This window comes from Macaca nemestrina, chromosome 5 (assembly GCF_043159975.1).
Source record: "Macaca nemestrina isolate mMacNem1 chromosome 5, mMacNem.hap1, whole genome shotgun sequence".
Taxonomy (NCBI): Eukaryota; Metazoa; Chordata; class Mammalia; order Primates; family Cercopithecidae; genus Macaca; species Macaca nemestrina.
In genome coordinates this window covers 99,694,208-99,720,027 of record NC_092129.1, presented here as the reverse complement: position 1 = coordinate 99,720,027, position 25,820 = coordinate 99,694,208, and the positions used below count along the sequence as shown (strand labels likewise).

General features: G+C 37.6%; 1 long non-coding RNA gene across 1 annotated transcript in view; it reads left to right on the top strand.

Annotated features, from left to right (window-relative positions):
• LOC105496129 (uncharacterized) overlaps nt 1-25,820 on the top strand; it is a 563,517-nt gene that overhangs the window by 411,292 nt on the left and 126,405 nt on the right. The window contains exon 14 of the long non-coding RNA XR_011623573.1: nt 10,649-10,775. This is a non-coding gene — a long non-coding RNA (uncharacterized lncRNA). The remainder of the gene's footprint in view (nt 1-10,648; nt 10,776-25,820) is intronic.

Here is a 25,820-nt window from a genome sequence, read left to right as displayed (position 1 = left end):
TACTCATCCAAAGCCCAAATTCTGTAATAACTTCTTTCTTAGACATTCTTAGTAAGAAAACTTACTTACAGTTTTCTCACAGTGAGCATTCTTCTTTGTAAGATAATCTGCAAGGCATCTCAGTGGTCTTTAGCTGAAGAGCATTGACATTTCCTAGCCCTTTAAAAAACTGGCTGCCCATAATTAGTAAACATGAATAACTCAGTTAATAAAATACTAAATTAACCAGAAGTCCCATTCCCCAATCATTCCAGATCAATTATATCTATTAGTTATACTAAGGTTACTTCCTATTGTTGATAAAATATTTGTATTATAACTTCCTTTGCTTCTACAGAGAAAAGTTGCACCTATGTTTTGCTTCCTCTATTATTTTTTGTCTAAGTAAGATCTTTGTTTTATTAAGACCTCTAATACCTCTATAGACCTTTATTTATTGTCCTTATCTTTATATAGTATAGCTGATGATTCCCATAGAAATCATGGGGAGTTTAATGTTATTTCATCCCTAAAGTTCTAGAAGATAATTAACAGGGAGTTCTTCCTGTTTATGAAGATTTAGTCAAACTTTATCTGAGTACTAAGAGATACTGTTCACATTTCATAGTTGTCAGACCTTTCAAGTCTCCTCTGATCTGTGACAGTTTCTCAGCTTTTCCTTTTTTGTTGTTCTTTGTTTTTTGGGGTTTTGTGTCCTTATTACTTTTGAAGAGTACTGGTAAGGTCAGATATTTTGTAGTGTTCTTCAGTGTGTTTTTGTCTGATGTTTTCTCGTTATTAGACTGAGATTGTAGCTTTCTGGGAAGAGCACCGTAAATATGAGATGCCCTTCTCATCATAGCCTATCAGGAAATATATGGCTTATCACTGATGATGTTAACTTTGATTACTTTGTTAAAGTGATATCTGTCCATTTTCTTCATTGCAAAGTTACTAATTTTCCCTTTTTCTATTATATTGTGGAGGAAGATGACTAAGACCTGCTCACTCTCAAGGAGGGAGGTGGGGGGGGGGCGGGGATAAGCTCCACCTGTGGAAGGGAGAGGTATTTACAAATATTATTTAAAAGTCTTTTATTTTTATAAAAAATGATCTGTCCCATTCTCCCATTTATTTATTTGTTCAATCATTTGTTTATATCTGGAAGGAAATTCGCAGATATTTACTTTATTATTTTGGTTAAAAATCTGATACTGCATGTATGTCTTCTTTTGAGATGTGTCTGTCCATGTCCTTTGCCCATTTTTTTCTTTTCTTTTTTTTTTTTGAGACAGAGTCTCGCTGTGTCTCCCAGGCTGGAGTGCAGTGGCGTGATCTCGGCTCACTGCAAGCTCCGCCTCCCAGGTTCATGCCATTCTCCCGCCTCAGCCTCCCAAGTAGCTGGGACTACAGGCACCTGCCACCACGCCTGGCTAGTTTTTTGTGTTTTTAGTAGAGACGGGGTTTCACCATGTTAGCCAGGATAGTCTCGATCTCCTGACCTCGTGATCCACCCACCTCGGCCTCCCAAAGTGCTAGGATTACAGGCTTGAGCCACCGTGTCCGGCCCTTTGACCATTTTTTAATGGGGTTTTTGTTTTTGCTTGATGATTTAAGTTCCTTAAAGATTAGACCTTTGTCAGATACATAGTTTCCAATTTTTCTCCCATTCTATAGTTTGTATGTTTATTCCATTGATAGTTTCTTTTGCTTTACAGGAGTTCTTTAGTTTAATTAAGTCCCACTTGACAATTTTTGTTTTTGTTGCAATTACTTTTGGTGTCTTTGTCAATAAGCATATGAAGAAATTCTCAGCATCACTAATCATCAGAGAAATGCAAATCAAAACTACAATGAGATACCAAATCACACCAGTCAGAATGACTATTATTAAAAAGTAAAAAAATAACAGATGTTGGTGATGTTGTAGAAAAAAACGGAATGATTATATATTGCTGGTGGGTATATAAGTTAGTTCAGCCTCTGTGGAAAGCAGTTCAGCAATTTCTCAAAGACCTTGAAAAAGAACTACTGTTTATCCAGCAATCCTATCACTGGGTACCTAAAGGAATGTAAATTATTCTACCATAAAGATACATGCATGCATATGTTCATTGCAGCACTTTTTACAATAGGAAAGACATTGAATCAACCTAGATTCTCATCAACAGTGCACTGGATAATTAAAATGTGGTATATATACACCATGGAATACTATACAACCATAAAAAGGAATAAAATTATGTCTTTGCAGCCACATGGATAGAGTTGGAGGCCATTATTCTAGGTGAATTAATATAGGAAGAGGAAAACCAAATACTACATGTTCTCGTTTATAAGTGGGAGTTAAAAACTGAGTACACGTGGTCACAAAGAAGGGAACAACAGACACTGGGACCTACTTGAGGGTAGATGGTGGAAGTTGGATGAGCATCAAAAAACTACCTATTGCGTACTATAGTCACTGTCTGGGTGATGAAATCATTGGTACACCAAACCCCAGTGACATGCAGTTTACCCATGTAACAAACCTCCACATCAACTCCCCCTACAAACCTAAAATAGAAGTTAGAAGGAAGAAAAAAAAAGCAGAAAAACAACAGATGTGGGAGAGACTGCAGAGAAAGGGGAATGCTTATACACTGTTGATGAGGATGTAAATTAGTTTGGCCACTATGGAAAGCAGTTTGGAGATTTCTCAAAGAAGGTAAAACAGAACTACTATTTTACCCAGCAATCCCATGACAGGGTATATGCCCAAAGAAATATAGATAGTTCTGCCAAAAACACATCTGCACTTGCATGTTCATCACAGCAGTATTCACAATAACAAAGACATGGAATCAACTTAGGTGCCCACCAATGATGGATTGGATGAAGAAAGTGTGGCACATATGTACCGTGGAAAACTATGAGCCCTAAAAAAGAACAAAATCATGTCCTTTGCAGCAACATGAATGCAGCTGGAAGTCATTATTCTAAGTGAATTAACACAGGAACAGTAAACCAAATACCGCATTTTCTCACTTATAAGCAAAACATTGGGTACTCATGAACATAAAGATGGGAATAATAGACACTGGGACTACTGGAGAGTGGAGGAAGGGAGAGAGGGCACAAAGGTTGAAAACTGTCAGGTGGATTCTGTTCCAAGAAGGCCAAATAGGAGCAGCTCCAGTCTGCAGCTCCCAGGGTGATCAACGCAGAAGATGGTAACTGGTTCATCTGGTTCATCTCATTGGGACTGGCTGGACAGTGGGTGCAGCCCACGGAGGGAGAACTGAAGCAGGGTGGGGCATCACCTCACTGGGGAAGTGCAAGGGGTCAGAGGATTTCCTTTCCTAGCCAAGGGAAGCCATGACAGATTATACGTGGAAAATCGGGACACTCCCACCCTAATACTGCACTTTTCTAATGGTCTTAGCAAACAGCACACCGGGACATTATATCCCATGCCTGGCTCAGTGGGTACCATGCCCACAGAGCCTTGCTTACTGCTAGCACAGCAGTCTGAGATTGAGACGTGAGGCAACACCATGGCAGGGAGAAGGGTGTCCACCATTGCTGAAGCTTGAGTAGGTCAACAAAGCAGCCAGGGAAGCTCGAACAGGGTGGATCCCACTGCAACTCTTCAAGGCCTGCTGCCTCTGTAGACCCCACCACTGGGGGCAGGACATAGCTAAACAAAAGGCAGCAGAAACTTCTGCAGACTTAAACATCCCTGTCTGACAGCTCTGAAGAGAGCAGTGGTTCTCCCAGCATGGTGTTTGAGCTCTGAGAATGGACAGACTGCCTCCTCCAGTGGGTCCCTGACCCCCATGTAGCCTAATTGGGAGACACCTCCCAGTAGAGGCCAAATGACACATCATATAGGCAGGCACCCCTCTGGGACAAAGCTTCCAGAAGAAGGATCATGCAGCAATATTTGCTATTCTGCAATATTTACTGTTCTGCAGCCTCTGCTGGTGATACCCAGGCAAACAGGGTCTGGAGTGGACCTCCAGCAAGCTCCAACAGATCTGCAGCTGAGGGATCTAACTGTTAGAAGGAAAACTAACAAAGGAATAGCATCAACATCAACAAAAAGAACATTCACACCAAAACCCAATCTGTAAGTCACCAACATCAAAGGCCAAAGGTAGATAAAACCACAAAGATAGGGAGAAACCAGAGCAGAAAAGCTGAAAATTCTAAAAACCAGAGTGCCTCTTCTCCCCCAATTGTTTGCAGCTCCTCCCCAGCAATGGAACAAAGCTGGACAGAAAATGACTTTGACGAGCTGACAGAAGTGGGCTTCAGAAGGTCTGTAATAACAAACTTCTCTGAGCTAAAGGAGGATGTTAGAACCCATCACAAGGAAGCTAAAAACCTTGAAAAAAGATTAGATGAATGGCTAACTAGAATAAACAGTTTAGAGAAGACCTCAAATGACCTGATGGAGCTGAAAACAATGGCACGAGAAGTACATGATGCATGCATAAGCTTCAATAGTTGATTTGATCAAGTAGAAGAAAGGGTATCAGTGATTGAAGAGAAATATAAGACTATGTGAAAAGACCAAATCTATGTTTGATTGGTGTACCAGAAAGTGATGGGGAGAATGGAACCAAGTTGGAAAACATGCCTCAAAATGTTATCCAGGAGAACTTCCCCAACCTAGCAAGGCAGTCCAACATTCAAATTCAGGAAATACAGAGAACACCACAAAGGTACTCCTCAAGAAAAGCAACCCCAAGACACAATTGTCAGATTCACCAAGGTTGAAATGAAGGAAAAAAATGTTAGGAGCAGCCAGAGAGAAAGGTCAGGTTACCCACAAAGGGAAGCCTATCAGACTAACAGCAGATCTCTCAGCAGAAACTCTATAAGCCAGAAGAGAGTGGGGGCCAATATTCAACATTCTTAAAGAAAAGAATTTTCAACCCAGAATTTCATATCCTGCCAAACTAAGCTTCATAAGTGAAGGAGAAATAAAATCCTTTACAGACAAGAAAATGCTTACAGATTTTGTCACCACCAGGCCTGCCTTGCAGGAACTCCTGAAGGTAACACTAAACATGGAAAGGAACAACCGGTACCAGCCACTGCAAAAACGTGCCAAATTGTAAAGACCATCAATGCTAGGAAGAAACTGCATCAACTAATGGGCTAAGTAACCAACTAACATCATAATGACAGGATCAAATTCACACATAACAATATTAACCTTAATGTAAATGGTATAACTGCCCCGATTAAAAGACACAGACTGGCAAATTGGATAAAGAGTCAGGACCCATCAGTGTGCTGTATTCAGGAGACCCATCTCATGTGCAGAGACACACATAGGCTCAAAATAAAGGGATGGAGGAAGATCTACCAAGCAAATGGAAAGCAAAAAAAAAAAAAAAAAAAAAAAAAAGCAGGGGTTGCAATTCTAGTCTCTGATAAAACAGACTTTAAACCAACAAATATCAAAAGAGACAAAGAAGGCCATTACATAATAGTAAAGTGATCAATTCAACAAGAAGAACTAACTATCCTAAATATATATGCACCCAATAAAGGAGCACACAGATTCATAAAGCAAGTCCTTAGAGACCTACAAAGAGACTTAGACTCCCACACAATAATAATGGGAGACTTTTTAACACCCCACTCTCAGTATTAGACAGATCAATGAGACAGAAGTTTCCCCCATCTGCACCAAGGGGATCTAATAGTCATCTACAGAAATTACAGAACTCTCCACCCCAAATCAACAGAATATACATTCTTCTCAGCACCACAATGCAGTTATTCCAAAATTGACCACATAGTTGGAAGTAAAGCACTCCTCAGCAAATGTAAAAAAACAGAAATCAAAACAAACTGTCTCTCAGATCGCAGTGCAATCAAATTAGAACACAGGATTAAGAAACTCACTCAGAACCTCTCAACCACATGGAAACCGAACAACCTGCTCCTGAGTGACTACTGGGTAAATAATTAAATTAAGGCAGAAATAAAGATGTTCTTTGAAACCAATGAGAACAAAGACACAATGTACCAGAATCTCTGGGAAACATTTAAAGCAATGTGTAGAGGGAAATTTATAGAACTAAATGCCCACAAGAGGAAGCAGGAAAGATCTAAAATCAACACCCTAACAGCACAACTAAAATAACTAGAGAAGCAAGAGAAAACAAATTCAAAAACAGAAGACAAGAAACAACTAAGATCAGAGAAGAACTGAAGGAGATAGAGACACAAAAAAAAAACCTTCAAAAAATCAATGAATCCAGTAGTTGGTTTTTTGAAAAGATCAACTAAATTGATAGACTGCTAGAAAGACTACTAAAGAAGAAAATGAGAAGAATAAAATAGAAGCAATTAAAAAAAGGGATGTGACCACCAATCCCACAGAAGTACCAACAACCATCAGAGCATACTATAAATACCTCTATGCAAATAAACAAGAAAATCTAGAAGAAATGGACAAATTTCCAGACACATACATCCTCCCAAGACTAAACCAGGAAGAAGTTGAATCTCTGAATAGACCAATAACAGGCTCTGAAAATGAGGCAGTAACTAATAGCCTACCAACCAAAAAAAATCTAGGACCAGATGGAATCACAGCCAAATTCTACCAAAGGTACAAAGAGGAGCTGGTACCATTCCTTCTGAAACTATTCCAATCAATAGAAAAAGAGGGAATCTTCCCTAACTCATTTATGAGGCCAGCGTTATCCTGATACGAAAGCCTGGTAGAGACACAACAAAAAAAGAATTTTAGACAAATATCCCTGATGAAAATCGATGCAAAAATCCTCAGTAAAATACTGGCAAACCAAATCCAGCAGCACATCAAAAAGCGTATCCACCACAATCAAGTTGGCTGCATCCCTGGGATACAAGGCTGGTTCAACATATGCAAATCAATAAACGTAATCCATCACATAAACAGAACCAATGACAAAAAACATGATTATCTCAATAGATGCAGAAAAGGCATTTGACAAAATTCAAGATCCTTTCATGCTAAAAACTCTCAACATACTAGGTATTGATGGGATGTATCTCAAATAGTAAGCTATTTATGACAAACCCACAACCAATATCATACTGAATGGGCAAAAATTGGAAGCATTCCCTTTGAAAACTGGCACAAGACGGGGAGGCCCTCTCTCACCACTCCTATTCAACATAGTGTTGGAAGTTCTGGCTAGGGCAATCAGGCAGGAGAAAGAAATAAAGGGTATTCAATTAGGAAAAGAGGAAGTCAAATTGTCACTGTTTGCAGATGGCATGATTATATATTTAGAAAACCCCATAGTCTCAGCACAAAATCTCCTTAAGTTGATAAGCAACTTCAGCAAAGTCTCAGGATACAAAATGAATGCGTGAAAGTCACAAGCATTCCTATACACCAATAACAGACTAACAGAGAGCCAAATCATGAGTGAACTCCCATTCACAATTGCTTCAAAGAGAATAAAATAGCTAGGAATCTAACTTACAAGAGATGTGAAGGACCTCTTCAAGGAGAACTACAAACCACTGCTCAATGAAATAAAAGAGGACACAAACAAATAGAAGAACATTCCATGCTCATGGATTGGAAGAATCAATATCATGAAAACGGCCATACTGCCCAAGGTAATTTATAGATTCAATGCCATCCCCATCAAGCTACCAATGACTTTCTTCACAGAATGGGAAAAATACTAAAGTTCACATGAAACCACAAAAGAACCCTCATTGCCAAGACAATCCTAAGCAAAAAGAACAAAGCTTGAGGCATCATGCTACCTGACTTCAAACTATACTACAAGGCTACAGTAACCAAAATAGCATGGTACTGCTATCAAAACACAGAGAGAGACCAATGGAACAGAACAGTGCCCTCAGAAATAACACCACACATCTACAACCATCTGATCTTTGACAAACCTGATGAAAGCAAGAAATGGGGAAAAATTTCCCTATTTAATAAATGGTGCTGGGAAAACTGGCTAGCCATATGTAGAAAGCTGAATCTGGATCCCTTCCTTACACCTTATACAAAAATTAATTCAAGTGGATTAAAGACTTAAATGTTAGACCTAAAACCATAAAAACCCTAGAAGAAACCTTAGGCAATACCATTCAGGACATAGGCATGGGCAAACATTTCATGACTAAAACACCAAAAGCAATGGCAACAAAAGCCAAAATTGACAAATGGGATCTAATTAAACTAAAGGTCTTCTGTAGAGCAAAAGAAACTACCATCAGAGTCAACAGGCAACCTACAGAATGGGAGAAAACTTTTGCAATCTACCCATCTGCCAAAGGCCTAATATCCAGAATCTACAAAGAACTTAAACAAATTTACAAGAAAAAAATCAAACAACCCCATCAAAAAGTGGGCAAAGGATATGAACAGCCACCTCTCAAAAGAAGACATTTATGCAGCCAACAGACACATGAAAAAATGCTCATCATCACTGACCATCAGAGAAATGCTAATCAAAACCACAATGAGATACCATCTCACACCAATTAGAATGGCGGTCATTAAAAAGTCAGGAAACAACCAATGCTGGAGAGGATGTGGAGAAATAGGAACACTTTTACACTGTTGGTGGGAGTGTAAACTAGTTCAACCATTGTGGAACACAGTGTGGTGATTCCTCAAGGATCTAGAACTAGAAATACCATTTGACCCAGCCATCCCATTACTGGGTATCTACCCAAAGGATTATAAATCATGCTACTATAAAGACACATGCACACATATGTTTATTGCAGCACTATTCACAACAGCAAAAACTTGCAACCAACCCAAATGTCCATCAATGATAGACTGGATTAAGAAAATGTGGCATATATGTACCATGGAATACTATGCAACCATAAAAAAGGATGAGTTCATATCCTTTGCAGGGACATAGATGAAACTGGAAACCATTATTCTCAGCAAACTACTCAGCAAGGACAGAAAACCAAACACCACATGTTCTCACCCATAGGTGGGAATTGAACAATGAGAACACTGGGACACAGGCAGGGAACATCACACATGGGGGCCTGTCATGGGGTGGAGGGCAGGGGGAAGGATAGCATTAAGAGAAATTCCTAATGTAAATGACGAGTTAATGGGTGCAGCAAACCAACATGGCACATGTATACCTATGTAACAAACCTGCACATTGAGCACATGACCCTAGAACTTAAAGTATAGTATATTTAAAAAAAGAAAGAAAGAAAGAAAAACTATTGAGTACTATGCTCAGTACCCAGGTGAGAAGATCATTCATACCCCTAGCCTCAGTGTCATGCAATATACCCAGGTAACAAACCTGCACATGTATCTCCTAAATCTAAAATATAAGTTGAAAAACATCTAATACTACATTTTATAATGTTATTGCTTAAATTGTTCTACCCTTGATCAAAGACTGCCTTTTGGTTGACTTCCATGTCATATCCAGATGCTCTCATCTTTTTTTATTTTTTTAGCACTTTCTTACTTTCTGGTATGACAGAATACTCCAGCTCATATTGTAATTTTTTTATTTACTCAGTCCCAGAATCAGACACTTCTCAAATGAGCATGATTTGTATCAGAGGGTGGTATTTAGAAACCAAGTCCTGGATGCTGAGTGGGATCATTGCCACTGAGTGTCACTACTTTTAGACTCTCTTAACAGACAGGAAAAGAAATACATGCATGTATACTTTGTGTACATACACATCTTGATACACACATCTATAACTATCTGTATACACACATGTATAATTATTCATGTAGCTATCTATTTGCATACACATTAAAATAAACAGAAGTTCCTACCAATGTCTCAAACTCGAATTCAGCACCACAGGGTACATTCTAGGTGCTCCCTATGCTTCTTAGTAACAAATTTTTTGACAGTGAGAAAACTGCATCTTATTATCTGCGATTTATCTACTTACTTATTGAACCCTATAAATGAATTCTAATGACTCCTGTGAAATACAAATACCCCTGTGAAAAACAAATTTACCAGCAAGAGTATCATTTGGTTCTTTGGTCTTTAGCTGTACAGTATGTAGTTAGAACCCTGTTTTCCAACGTTAGTTAGGGCAAATCCTTTTCCTCCCATACCTTTGATGAGGTTATATTGTGTATTTGTTAGACATTCATGTTCTTCTTTCACTGTCTGTATTCTGTTCTGGATTCCCAGACATTATGGTTATATTTTTAATACATATATTGAAGTTCACATTTTGTGATGTACAGTACTATAGGTTTTGACAAATGCATAGTTTTATGCCCATCACCCCAATACCATTCAGAGAAATTTCATAACCCTAAAAATTCCCCAGCACAACTTATTTGTAGTTCATTACCCTTCCTTCCCTCAAACCTGGTAACCACTTCTGTGTTTCATTCTTATACAGCAGTTTTACCTTTTCCAGAACATCATATAAATGAGATGATACAATGTGTAGCCTTTTGGTGTGGCTTTTCTCAATTAGCAAAATCCACTTAAAATTCATCTATGTTGTTGTGTGACACAATAGCTCTTTCATTTTCACTGAGTTGTAGTCCAAGTATGAAAGTACCACAGTTTGTTTATTCATTTACCTATTGAAGGATATCTTGGTTGTTTCCAGTTTGGGTGATTATGAATAAAGTTTCTAAACATTCATGTAAATGCTTTTTAAATTTTATTTTCAGAGATGAAGTCTTGTCCAGGCTAAAATGCAGCAGCTATTCACAGGCACAACAATGGCGAACTACAGCCTTGAACTCCTGGCCTCAAGCTACCCTCCTGTCTCAGCCTCCAAAGTAGCTGGGACTACAGGTATGTGACACTACCCCTGGCCCATGCATATGGTTTTTGCTTGTTGTTTGCTCTCTTTGTTTTGTATATGCTAGTTTTCAATTCACTTGAGTAAATACTCACAAATGGGATTACTGGGTCTTATGTTAAGTGTATACAGTGTATTTTTAACTCTGTAAGAAACGGCTAAACTATCTTTCAAGGTGTTTATACTCTTGCACTTCCAATAGCAACGAATAAGAATTCTTCTAAAAGCTTTATAGTGTTATGTTTACATTTAAATGTCTGAATCATTTTTGTGTGAACTTTTGTATAAAGTGTTAGGTTTAAGTTGTTTTGTTTCTTTTTTTTTTTTTTTTTTTTTTTGGATATGAAGGACCAATTGTTCTGATACCGTTTGTTGAAAAGATTATCCTTTTTCCATTAAATTGCTTTCAAACCTTTTTAAAAGATCAAATATCCATATTTGCATAGGTCTATATTTGGACTTTCTGTTATTCTATTCATCTATGTGTGTCTACATTGACACAAATTCCATACTACCTTGACTATTGTAGCTTGATAATAAATCTTAAAATTAAGTAGAATGATTTCTCTAACTTTGATCTTCTGTTTCAAAATTGTTTTAGCTATTCTAGTTCCTTAGCCCTACTGTACACATTTTAGAATAATCCAAATTATTCTAGAAAAATTCAAAAATTCTAGTTGGTATTTTGATTGTTGTTATGTTAAATCTAGAGATCACTTTGGAAAAAACTGTTTTTTGTTTTTTTTTTTTTTGAGACGGAGTCTCGCTCTGTCGCCCAGGCTGGAGTGCAGTGGCCGGATCTCGGCTCACTGCAAGCTCTGCCTCCCGGGTTTACGCCATTCTCCTGCCTCAGCCTCCCGAGTAGCTGGGACTACAGGCGCCCGCCACCTCGCCCGGCTAGTTTTTTGTATTTTTTAGTAGAGACGGGGTTTCACTGTGTTAGCCAGGATGGTCTCGATCTCCTGACCTCGTGATCCGCCTGTCTCGGCCTCCCAAAGTGCTGGGATTACAGGCTTGAGCCACCGCGCCCGGCCAAAACTGATGTTTTTAATAGATTGAGTCTCCAATCATGAACATGATATATCTCTTCATTTATTTAGTTCTTTAATTCTGTCATCAGAGTTCTACAGTTTGTAGCTTACAAGTTCTAGTCCTGTACTTGTTTTGTTAGACCTATACCTAAGTATTTCATTTTTGGAGGAATGATTGCAAATGGTTTTTGAGGTTTACAAAATTTTGATTTCCATTTGTTTATTGCTTATATAGAGAAAGACAACTTTTTGTGTGTATCGTACTTGTATCGTGCAGCTCCGATAAGCTCACTTATTACCTTTAGAAGATTTTTTTTTTTTTTGGTAGATTCTTTGGAATTTTCTATACAAAACGTCATGTTATCTCTCAATAGGAACAATTTTATTTCTTCCTATATAATCTTCATTCTTTCTTTCTTCTTCTTTTTTTGCTTTCTTCCTTATTGCACTAAGACTTCCAGTACCATGTTGAATAGGAATTTAAGAGTGTACATCTTGTTTTGTGCCTAATCTCATGGGGAAACTTTCACTCTCACCATTGAATGGGATGTTAACTGTAGGATATTTTTTAAGTCAGAATGAAGAAATCTCCTTCTAGTATTATGATGAATTTCTTTTTAAAAAATTATTAATCCTGGGCCAGGAGTGGTGGCTTGCACCTATAATCCCAATACTTTGGTAGGCCAAGGTGGGTGAATTGCTTGAGCCCAGGAGTTTGAGATCAGCCTTGGAAAATAGTGAAACCCATCTCTACAAAAAACACAAAAATTAGCAGGGTGTGGGGGCACACAACTATAGTCCCAGCTACTTAGGAGGCTGAGGTGGGGGAAATCCCTTGAGCTTTGGAAGGCAACGCTGTGGTGAGCTATAATCACGCCATGACACTGCATTCCAATCTGGGTGACAAAGCAAGACCTCATTGGGAAAAAAAAAAAAAAAGTGTAATCCAAGAGGGAGGAGGATCAGTTCAGGCCAGGTGTTTGAGATAAGCCTAGGCAACATAGTGAGACCCCATCTCTACAAACATTTTAACCAATCAGCCAGGTGTGGTAGCATATACCTGTAGTCCTAGCAACCCTGGACGCTGAGGCAGGAGAATCACTTGAGCCCAGGATTTTGAAGTTATGGTGAGCTGTGATTGTGCCATTGCACTCTAGCCCTCTAGCCTGGGCAACAGAGAGAGTACCTATCTCCAAGTTTTTTCTTTCTTTTTTTTTTTTTTTTTTAAGATATTTATGTTCCTTACCTGGTCAAGACATCTGGAAAGTGTTTGGGTCCCTGCTTCCTGTGCAGCAGCCTGAAAACTTTCTAGGTGCTAAGCTGGGGCATCATAAAACTCACTTTGTTTGTTTCCTTTCTCCAAAGGATTACGTGTTTTGTTCAGTTTTCTAGTCTATTGAGACAGAAGGGTACATCCAATCCCTGATACCCCATCTTGGATGGAAATGGTATAAGAGTTAAAGAAAGAAGAAAGAAACACAAAATATGGCTGACAGTTAAAGACAGATTTTCTTCAGATAAAACCTGAAAGGTGCTTCTGGCCGATTTCAGTCAGGAGCACTTTCTCTTACAGACTAAGAATATATATTGGTTTTAGGATGAGAGGGCTGATCACGAGCTTGGAATGTTTACATGTATGGAGAAGTTTATGGCGGGGTTAGAATCTCTCTGGGAGGAGGGGAGGTTATCTTTGGGCAGACGTATTTCTGACCCAGAGAGGGGTTATCTCGAGGCTAGCATATCTCTGGTCAGGGAGGAGTTTGGAATGTTTCTGGTTGGAGGAGTTAGTTGTGGTTTACGGTTATTCTGACCTTAGCCATTAGGCTGACACCTTTTTGATCTAGGCAGTTTTTATTAAGGTGAACTTTAGAATGAGGGGCTTGTCCAAGATGGCAATGCTCCTGCTCTGTCAAATAGTAGCCATTATCTCGTTTATCTCGTTTTAATTTTCAATTTGTTTCTAATAAGTTTGCATCTTTCCACTTTGTTAATATTTGTCATTTATCCTTTGTGAATTGTATATTATGAATAACATACCCATTTATCTATATTTATCTTTTTGTATAAATTGTTATGATACATTATGAAAGGAAAAGCTTCTTAAAAGTATGAAAGGGGCTGGACATGGTGGCTCATGCCTGTAATCCCAGCACCTTGGAAGCTGAGGTGGGCAGATCACGAGGTCAGGAGTTTGAGACCAGCCTGACCAACATGGTGAAACCCTGTCTCTACTAAGCACGTGCCAGTAGTCCCAGCTACTCGGGAGGCTGAGGCAGGAGAATCACTTGAACCCAGGAGGCTTAGGTTGCGGTGAGCTGAGATCGCACCACTGCACTCCAGCCTGGGCGACAGAGCAAAACTCCATCTCAAGAAAAAAAAAAAAAAAAGTATTAAAGGAGTCAGTATTCTCTCTTAAAACTTTTCTATTCCCTTACCACACTTCACCTGCCTTCTTAGGTGTCACTTTTAATATTTATTCGGTTTTGTCTCTTCATATTGGGAATGTTGTGCTGTTGATAAATATTTGTGTCTGCCTCTGCTCACTTCCTTGAAGGGACTGCCCCTTCCCCATTCATTGCAATTCTCATGAGTGTGTCAGTCAAAGATCCTGAATCCCTCCTACAGAGGTGTATATTTAGGTGAGTTGAGCCAATTAGAGACTTTTTCCCCTAGACATACACCTGTTACATTACTCAAGAAAACCCAATCAGAGTTCTCACAGAGTAGGTTTATGTATACCCTTTAAGAGTGAGGTTTTCTCCGTGTGTGTGTGTGTGTGTATGTGTGTGTGTGTGTGTGTTTGTTTTTTGATACTAGGGTAAATGAGAATAACACATCCTAAAGCTTCTAGGTTTTATCTTTTTATCTCCATAAAGAAAGTATACATGAGATTGAAAACAATGTTGAGGAAAGCAGAGAAAACATAAAGAAAGAAAAATAATTTTAAAGATATTATTTGAACCCTTGGCTATAGCAACACCTAAAGCCCATCTTCTCATCAGTGAGGACTAAACTCTGATTTTTTTTATCTTGCCCAGATTTATTTTCTTTTTCTTTTTTTTTTTTTTTTTTTTGAGACAGAGTCTAGCTCTGTCACCCAGGCTGGAGTGCAGTGGCGCGATCTCGGCTCACTCACTACAAGCTCCACCTCCGAGGTTCATGCCATTCTCCTGCCTCAGCCTCCGGAGTAACTGGGACTACAGGTGCTCGCCACCACACCTGGCTAATTTTTTTTTTTTGTATTTTTTAGTAGAAACGGGCTTTCACCATGTTAGCCAGGATGGTCTCGATCTCCTGACCTTGTGATCTGCCCGCCTCAGCTGCCCAGAGTGCTGGGATTACAGGCGTGAGCCCCTGCGCCCAGCCTACCTTGTCCCAATTTCTATCTAAGGGATCTGGGGAGTCATGTCCTACAAATCATAAATTCTCATCAGATGGGTTTTATTTAACCCTATATATCATGACTTACTTTCCAACCTGACTCTGGCATAACATTGCAAGTCAAGGAAGAAAATCAAAATATTTTACCCCAAAACATGTTTCTTTGCCATATCTTGAAATGGCCCTGCAAAGCTCTCCTTTGTGCGGGAAAATTTCCATCTGTAAAAAATCTCTATTATGTAGCTAGATCTTTTTCTTCCAGGCCCTCCCAATCCTAAAGAGATTAACTCAAAGGCTAGGACCTTTTAAAGGTCTCAATAGGAAGCATTTGTCATCTATTTTCCTTAAGGACAACCACTGTAAGACTTCAAAAGAACCTTTGTCCCCACAGTCTTTTATCTTAACCTGAACATTTCCTTTCTATGATCCCAGGTCTTTAGATAAACCAAGTCAATTGTCAACCAGAAAATGTTTACATTTACCTATAGCCTGGAAGCTCTCCCCACTCCCCTACCCCCGCTGCACTTTGAGTTGTCCCACCTTTCTGCACCAAACCAATGTATTTCTTAAATGTATTTGATTGAGGTCTCATGCCTCCCTGAAATGTATCATACCAAGCTGTGCCCCGATCACCTTGGGCACGTGTTCTCAGGACCTCCTACTCCTAGAGGCTGTATCACAGCCCATGGTCACTCATATTTGGCTCAGAATAAACCTCTTCCAATATTTTACAGAGTTTGACTCTTTTCATCAACATCAGTTACATCCATAATACATTCCATTCTATATCTAGGCCACTTTGACTTAGGTTTCCAATAGTTGTAACCATGAGTCCTAGAAAATACAAAATCAAAATGGTTAGGTTTCTGAAATTGATCATCTTTATTCTACCACAGCATCAGTGAAGCACACTTCTCTATCCATATATTTAAGTATCTCAGATCTTTGGAGGGTATGTTTTGTAGAGATTGATCTTGAGTTTAAGATCAAGTGAGCCATCTCGGCTCACTGTAACCTCCACCTCCCAAGTTCAAGCGATTCTTCTGCCTCAGCCTCCCAAGTAGCTGGGACTACAGGCATGTGCCACCATGCCCAGCTAATTTTTGTATTTTTAGTGGAGATAGAGTTTCACCATGTTGGCAAGGATGGTCTCAATCTCATGACCTCGTGATCTGCCTGCTTAGTTAGGCCTCCCAATCAAATGGATTTTTATATATGGTCTGTTGCTTTATTCAGTGACTTAGTTGTCACATATGTTAAAACCTAGAATACCATGTACATTATTTTAGAGAAAGAAAACGATTTTATTGATTTTGCCTGTACTCACCAGTTCTCACCCAACAACCCTTACAGTTTGCCGATGCTACATCTTTAGTTAATAATTCTGATTTCTGTTTGTTGAGAATCATCATGGCTTCTTAAGTTTATACATTTTTAAGATGCTTTTTAAAAATTGGCACTTCCACGCATGTTACTCCCAATATCAAGTGAGAAGAGCATATGTACCTTTATTACTCAATATATATAAATAAAATTCTTGTAAACATTTACAACATATATACAACTGTCATACTGTTGGATTTCAGTTAAAAAAACAGTGCTAGTATGACTTAACTCTTCATATTATTGATTTTTCTAGTTCTCAAATATCCTAAGTTCGTAAACAATGGATCTTTTCTTTGCCTGAAATAAAAATAAGCCATATCCAGTCATGGGAAGACCTGTAAGAGAAAAATCAGACCCCTGCCATTCTTGCTTTCTGTCCAATACATGCTTTTATGGCTTTTGTAACAGGAAGTCTTCTAGCATCCTATATCTTTACATTGTCAAATTTTCCCTGAAAGAAAAGATTTTTCTGATTGCATCTTTCTCCAAAAGATGTCATATCAGATTTAAGAAAATTTTGGATAGATGTAGGATTTTTTCTTTCTAACAGTGACTTGTGTAAGCTCCCCACCCCTCCAAAAAAGCATTCTACTCTGAGCTGGTTGCACAGATGGCAATCAACAGAGTGAAGAAAACACACAGACACACACACACACCCTTAAATGTACTTCCTTTATTATTTAAATCATTTGAATTACGAATAAAGCAGACTCCTAAAATCTGAGTTGTAAACCAGACAGGACAAAAAATGATGAAAGATATGGGATTTTGAGGTGACAGAGAAAATGAAAGAAACATGGATATGTGAAAGAGTAAGCACCTGGTTTATCATAGAGATTGATTGTACCTAGTTTGGAATCCTAGTCTGGGCTGGCTTCACAGGTGTGTGACCTTTGTAGTCGCACAGAGCTTCATGCTCAGAGGGGTCCTGTGCTTTGTTTAATGCTCTGCTGTCACCATTTTGAAATTCTTAATAACCGTTGTACAAGGGGCCCTGCATTTTCTCATTGTACTTAGCCCTCCAATCATGTAGCTAGTTCTGATCCCACTCAATTCTCCCTTTATTTCTTAGCTATCTTGTTTCTTGTTTCTCATTCCCCAATTCTCATTTTCTAGCACCAACAAAAGAGTAAAACTGGCTTTAGTAAAATTCTGTTTGCAAATTAGATACTATAGTAATTTCTACTTCATTGTTTTCTGCTTACATGTTCATTTAAAATAAATGGAAATCTGCCTTTACTCTAAGTCCAAAAGGACATGCCCTTGAAAGGTGTTATTCAAACCTTTTGATTCTGCTTTTATGAAATGAGCCTTGAGGACATGGTTGAGACCCATGTTCACAAGGCATTGAGCTCAGCACTATGGTGTTACAGAGAAGAACAAGAGTCTATTCTCAAGGGAGTTCACAAACTAGAGATGACGGTAGATCTGACACAAGTAAGGGAGTGATTGAAATTTGGAGAGCTGAGAAAGGGGACTGATGGGCAGATGGAGAAGTAGTTATTGTAGGCTGAGTCTGGAAGGATCCAAAATCTACAGTAAGAACAGGGATATCACGGTTTCGGAGAGAGGTTTCCAAACTGTCTCAAGGATAGAGGAATAAGTATTCCTTTGCTACAAAACAAGCAACCTACTTCACAAGGCAAGCTTTAAATGCTGTAGATAATGCTTGAAAAATTCCTGGCCCAATGCCAGTATATGGTAGGTACTTGATAAAAAATATTTTTCTCATTAATTATCATCTTCATAAAAGTGATTGTTGCATCTTCATAAAATGAAAAAAAGTACTGAGAGCCCCGTAACTCATCATCTGACTAGGCCATCCCAGCATCTAGAGCAATGCTTAGTGTTGATTAAATGCAACCAGTTCTGTGTTCAAATCCTTAGTTCTACCATTACCTTGGTGCATGCTCTTGGACACACTGTCATACCCCTCTAAAATTCTGGCATCTCATCTGACATAGAGATATCTAGATTTAATTATTCCTTAAGCTTATTCTAACTCTAAGCTTTAATTCTAAGGAGGTTACTTTTTTTCTTTTACTGGTATTAAATAATTGTTATTTAAAAAGATCAGTCAACCCAGTTCTTCAGAGGTAACCATTATTATAAATTGCTAAGTCTACTAATTTTTTCTAAAATATAAGTTGTAGAATTTCGTATATGTCATGATCTCATTTCATAAAATTATGTATATTTAATTCTAAAACCATGTAATTTCACATACACACACTTTTATATAATTATATATTATTGTAAAATTATATACAAACACACAATTTTATGAAATGAGATCATGGTGTGTATGTATTTAGATAGATAGATAGATGATACAGCAATTTACATTTATTTTCTTTATACATTTCCACATCTAATCCATTCTTTTTAATGACTGTGTAACATTCAGTTATATAGTGCTTGCTGTCATGCACACATGCAGTCTCTCTCTTTTTTGTCTCTCTGTCTCTCAACTAATCCCCATATAGATAGAAAATTAGGTTTTTCCAACTTATTGCTATTAGAATGCTGTAGTGAACATCTTCGTACTCACATTTTTGCATATATTATTTTAGGAGGTGAAATTTCTAGATATTAAATTGGTTGGTAAAGTGCTTATAAACACTTTAAAAATTACTAGATATTGTCACATTTCCCTCCATAAAGGTTGTATCCATTTGTATTCCCATCAACATGCAATCTACTAGAAGTGCCTGTTTCTCCACATCCTCAGGAACTTTCAGGATTGTATTGAAAGTACTTACTTTCAATACAATATTTTGATTATCTTGTTGCTTAAATTGGCAATTTTGATTATTAGTGAAATGGAAATTTTTGTATCTTTATTAGTTATTTGTGTTTCTTCTTTAGCAAACTTTCAATTTACATATTTGATCATTATTTTCCATTGGGATGTATCCTTTTTCTTATTGGTTAGTGCAACTTTAAAACTATATTATGTTTTATGTATATTACAAATATTGTCTCTTGGTTTGTCACTTGTCTTTCAATTTTGTTTACAGTATTTTTTGCCATCCAAATATTTTCAATATGTTCACAGCTACATATGTTAAACATTTTGTATCTGGTTCTGAATTTTGTATATTGTTTAGGAAGGTCTTCCCCAACCCAGGATTATAAAAATACTCTGTATATCATTATTTATTATTTTATCATTTTGTTTTGACAATTATTCCACCTGGAATTTATTTGTCTGTATAATTTGAGCTTTAAATATGACTTTATTTTTTTCCAAATGAAGACCCAATTGTTTTAGCTTTATTTATTGAATAAACTATCTTCTTTTCTTTGATTTGAGACACACCCTTTATCACATATTAAATTCCAATATTTATTTAAGTTTCCTCCTGGACCCTATTCTGTGATCAGCTGTTAAACTGGAGAATAAAGGTGTGCTTAGACTCATGAAGTGGTGAGTTGCTGTCAGATAGTTTTGAGTAGGGATATCTTTATAAAGTTTTGAGATGTTAAGCCTGAATTTGGGTAGGGATATGTCAATGAGTTTATGTGTGCATGGAGGCCCCTGAAGGAGGTTCTGTGTCCCTTCATACTAGTTTTATGAGGATGAGCTTAGAGATGAACATCAGTCTAGAATGCTTCAGCTGGTGGGTATAAGGGGTTGTAGAGGGAAGGCATGTGTAAGTTAGGATTCCTACCCAGTTCATTCCCACCCTCTCGGTCCCTTACCTCTGTGAGGGTCTCACCTACTCCCACCCAGTGCTGATCTCATATGATTGATGGTCATCCTAACTGAGGCCAATCCTTTCCTTTCAGAACCAGGCCTGGATACTTTTGGCATCAAAAGGAATTTGGAAATAAAAAATTCCAAGTCACTAGGACCTGTGTCCACCTGATAGAGAATCAGAAGCCAAACCCAGAATGGGACTAGATGTGGTTAAAACATGGCAGAAAATAAGGATTTGGAAAATAACTCTGAAAACAGTTCCTATTGTTAGAAAATTCTCCCCTCAAAGAAATTTAAAATGGTATATTGTTCTCTCTGGACCATATATCCCAAATTTTAGAGCACAAGAAATATGCATAAATAAATGATTTTTCTTTATACATAATCGAAGTCTAAATTACGTTAAAGAAACAATTACTTTAATATTTTCTTTGTATTCCCTTTAGATGTTTTATTCTGTTGCACTTGACTTACGAATCCAATAAAAAAAGTTATTACAAACTGATTAGTGTTATTTAAAAAGCTACCAATGAAGAAATCAAACTAATAAAAAGGTAAGGATGTTTGCTGACACATCCGTTCACCCAACTACTTACATATTTATAAAGTATATCAGTCAGTAAACATTTAGAGAATTGCATTCCAATCCTTCAAATTCTTAAAGAATAAAGCTTTTGTTTTATTTTGTTTTGTTTTGTTTTATTTTAGGCAGAATCTTTCTCTGTCACCTAATTTGGAGTGCAGTGGCACAATCACGGCTCACTGCAGCCTCAACCTCACCAGCTCAATGCATTTGACTTTTTAATTTTTTGTAGAGATGGGGATCTCTTTGTGTTTCCCAAACTGGTTTCAAACTCCTGGGCTCAAATGATTCTTCTTCCTCTGCCTCCCAAAGTGCTGAAATTACAGGTGTAAGCTGCTGCACCCAGCCTAAAGCTCTTCTTTCATTCCACATTTGTTTTAATTTCAAAATTCTGAACTCGAATAGGTGTGATTCACTTATAATGATAATTGTATGTGGGATAAAATTTTTGTGTCTGTAAAAATGAATTAGCTCCATGTACTTGAGTGACTTAATCAAATGCTTTCTTATAAACTGTTAACTGACACACAGAGGGGCCATTTCCAATTTTCTTGCCAGGGAAATCTATTTGAGTATGTGTGCTTAAACTGACGTAGCTACAGTAATTTCAAGGGAGAAGTTTTAGGAATTTATGATTGTATTTTATATATGGTTCAAAGAATGACCTGCAACTGTTACATAGTCATATTCTAAATAACCGGATATTACACCTTGCTTTGGAACCTGAAAGTTACCAATGTCTCTGAGCCAGTCTGGGAAAATGCTCTTGAATGAATTTTCATACTTCATCTGTATTTCTAAAATGCAATAACATGGCATAAGGGATACTAACAAACTTTAGCAGTGGGCCTCTAAGAACAAGAAAGAATTGTTCATAGTATGTTTCTGGTAGCACACGGCCTGGCACAGTATCCAGCACCCAGCCCAGGGTGGAGTTTGAGCAGATGACAGAGACTCAGGGAGGTTTGCCTCTCCATATCTGAGAACTGAAACATCAAGTAGTGCCGGTTCTGTCTTCCCATTTTCTCCTGTCACCTCAAGCCCCTAAAAAGACCTGAATTTTTCTTGAGGGATTACGTGCCCTTCTTTTTAATATCATTCTACAGTTTCTTCCTCTTCCTTTGGTCCTCACTCTTTGTTTTTCAGGTTGTTAGACAGAGTTTGCTTTTTCCTAAACTTGTTTTCAGATTTTATTCTGCCATACACTTGTCTCTATGTCTTCCTTTTGGTTTGCATGTCTACATAGCTAAACACATAGATCATGACTCAGTTACTCCATAGAACAAGTGGGTACAACACACATGGGTAATTCACTACCCTGACATCTCTATATGTCAACAGTAGAAAACATATTTCTCTGGGACTTCAGGACATGCATCTGGTTGGCATTATAGGAAAGTGCTCTGTCTGCTTAAATGTTATCTATGCCAAAATTGTATTGGAACTTGTAATGGAACTTAGTTTTTGTGTTTATTTTCTTGAGTCTTCATTGATATAATACACTATGTAATATTTTTCCTATTCCCCTTAGTCATTTAACTCTGCATTTTTGTAAGCTTGGTGGTCTTCTAAGTGAATTATTTATTATACATAGAATCTATGGTACCATGATCTGAGATAGAAGAACTGCGACTCTAAAGAATTCCAGCTTTCTAGAGGAAAATGTCAGTTTTTTTTCTTTTTCCCAATTTACAAACATAATCTAACAAATGGCTGAAAAGCATGTGTGAGACTAACTGAATGCTTCCTAAAGACCCAAGGAGATAATTATTTTACATCAAGTGACTTGCACTAACTGTCGTTCACCAGGTACATTTCAGGAAGTTCTGTTTTTCGGTTTCCAGTAATTTTCTGTGATTGTCACAAGGAATCTACTTGTCAACATTATGAACTGGGAGTAGGATAAATAAAAAGCAAATGGAAAACACCTGTCTTGGGCCTGTGTCATCGTTACACAAGATTTAAATACTGCATCCAGGCCCTCTGGTGTCCTCACACTGTCTCTGTGCTGTCCCTAGCAAGCACTATCCCCATTTCCAACTTCAACCTTTGCCCGTCAGAAATATATCTCAATTATACTATTCTTTAGGGCCTTCCTGTCCTCCCCGATGTTTTTTCCAGTGTGATCTTCCATATGCTTTATTGTATTTACATTTTGGAACTTATTTCTCTCCATCTGTCTAATTAAATAGCTAACAGTTATTGAGTACTAACTATGTGGCCAGCACTATCCTAATTTTAGCTTGTTTGATTTCCACAGTCACCCTAGAAGTAGAAAGTATTACTACCTCATTTTGTATATATATAAAAAAATTGAGAAACAGAGAGGTTAGGATTCTAGCCTAGCATTCTAGCACCAGTCTGGTGGCAAAGTCAATGCTTTTAACAATGCTATACCTCTTCTTTAAGAATTAACTCCTAAAGTATTCACTTCTACTTTCCACTTTACCTTTGCAAGTCAAGCTCTATGACAAACAGGTTGATGATACATTGGAGGCACAGTATTTGAAATGCTGGCAAGTACCACCAGGTGAGGAATGCTGTAATAGGCCATGAGAATGCCAGTCATCATGAACTACAGAAAAATTTCCCTAGGAAATACTATTAGAATCTCAGACACTGTATCAATTATGTCGTTTGCTTTTTAAATAAAGATGGGATTCTGCAGTAAGTAAAGAAATAACATTATTGAATAAAATATCTATTATGTTTTTATCGCAGATTTAAATGTAAACTGCGTTCACTGTGATAAGTCACCATCCCTTACACAGTGCTTGGTATGCACTAAGCATCCAATAAGTATTTGTTAAATGAATGCCAAAAAAATCCAGAAAGCAGATTTTTTTTAAAATGCCACCTTTTAGCCACAATTTAAATACTTTTTTCTCATTAGATTAAAAAATAGGGACATTTTCTTCTTCTATTTCTTTTATTATGTCATTCCATCTATTGTCACTTAGGAATCCTATTTCCAAGACTTTTTGTTCTAGATCATGGGAGATTTTCTTCAACCTGTCATCCATATTACTAGATCACGATTCACCCAATCAGCAATGAAATGTATGACTTTAATAAATTTAATTTAATCATTTATTTAATCCAATAATTATTTTAAAATAGCGGTGTGCTTTTATGAATATAACAATCTTTTGAATTTTGCAGGGAATAGGCTTTTTTAAAAGTTCGCTTCTCATGCTTGACTTTTCCCCAAGGCCAGTTGTTTTGTTTGTTCACCTCAGGGCTCATTTTTCACGCTACTGATTTCTCTTAAAGGTCTGGAGATCCTTGGTGATTAAATCATGTTGAATAAAGAACTACGTTCCTTAGTATGAATGGCTAGAAGGAGTGTTCTCGGACACTGGTAAATCCATCTTCTTAATGAATCCTTCTTTTGACTAGGTAGGCTTGCCAAAAGCTTTGTGTGATTGGACAAGGTATTTTCATGGGCAGGTTTTCCTCAAGGCAAAATAATGGGTGACAGAAAGGCAGTATGGGGATCCTCACCACAGCCACACTAGAAAGAATCTCGCTCCAGAAGTGGAGTACTTATTATTTTAGTCTTGGGTGGAGTTGCTGATTTCTTTTCATCACCCCTCCCTTTTTCCCCTTTTATCTTTCTCCTTCTGTTTCAAAGTCTGGAATTAATCAGGCACTGCTATGCTTTCTTTTTTCTCTTGCCCACAAAACTTCTAATGTCATATGCTACAATTTTCTCTACTCTGATTTCTCCATCAATCCAATGACAGCTGAAACGTATCAAAATGTCTAATCTATTGATGGCAACTTATTCTGTTTTGGTGTTATTATGGATTTATTCTTCCATCATTTTGATGGAGTTTTGGGAGAGGGAATGGCAGGTGGGCAAGCATGATCAACTCTTGTCCTCAAAGTGATATTTTGAACAGGAAGTCTAGGGTTCACTTAGAAGTGTCTATCATTTTGTGTTAAAGTAAATGGATTAAGTTCAAATCTATCTTTTGTTCCCACCAAGATGAGGACTTTCTCAAAATTCCACTTTCCCTCCAGAGCCCAAAAATAAAGATTATGTTAACAAATGAAATAAATACCTTATGCATTTTCAACAACTGTTTTAAGAATTGATATTTGAATATTGGAAGGCAAATTAAAAGTAATAAATATGATAAAAGTTTTCACATTACAATACTCTTACTCGTCTAATAAGCTATATTTGGAATCTCTAGGTTTAAAGTATAGTGGTACTTCCAAAGAAAAGTCATATTTTCTACACAAACTGAAATGCAAAGAAAAATCCCCTCTTCATATGTCAATACAACCAGCACTGTTTATTAGGATATTAATAACTTCCGTAATTAGGTCACCAAACCTGAAATTTCTTGTATCTTGTTTCCCTGTACAAGAGGGAATGCTCACTCTTATGAAGTTTTTGTTACCACATTAAGTCCAATACTTAGCTTTGTGTATCATTTCTACGTTGAGAAAATGAACTGAACTTAGTCGTGTGACTGAAGGACCCAATCTCCCTCAGAGTTTTGCCTTTTCTTGTGTGTGTATGATTGCTATCTTTTTCCCTTCCAAATGTTTTAAATGCAGAATACCATGAAAGTCACAGCTTCAAAAAACCTGTGAAACAAGGAGAACAATGTAATAAATGTCAGCTATAGGCTCTGAAGGAAAGGATAGGTTTGGGTTGGGTGGGAATGAGAATTACACAGAAGACTGCATCTTTGATGGAAGCTTCTATAGTTGATCACATCCAATAAAGCAGTGGTAGTTATTTCCCACCACTGATGAAAGATCTTTGTGTAAGAGGATAACAACCAGTAAACGAAGAGTGAGCTTCTTGTTTCCCATCCATACTGAGCATTCACAGGAGCATCAGCAGTGTATGTGTATGTGTGTGTGTGAGAGAGAGAAAGAGAGAGACAGAGAGAGAGACAGAGAGAGAGACAGAGAGAGAGATAGTTCAGCAGTC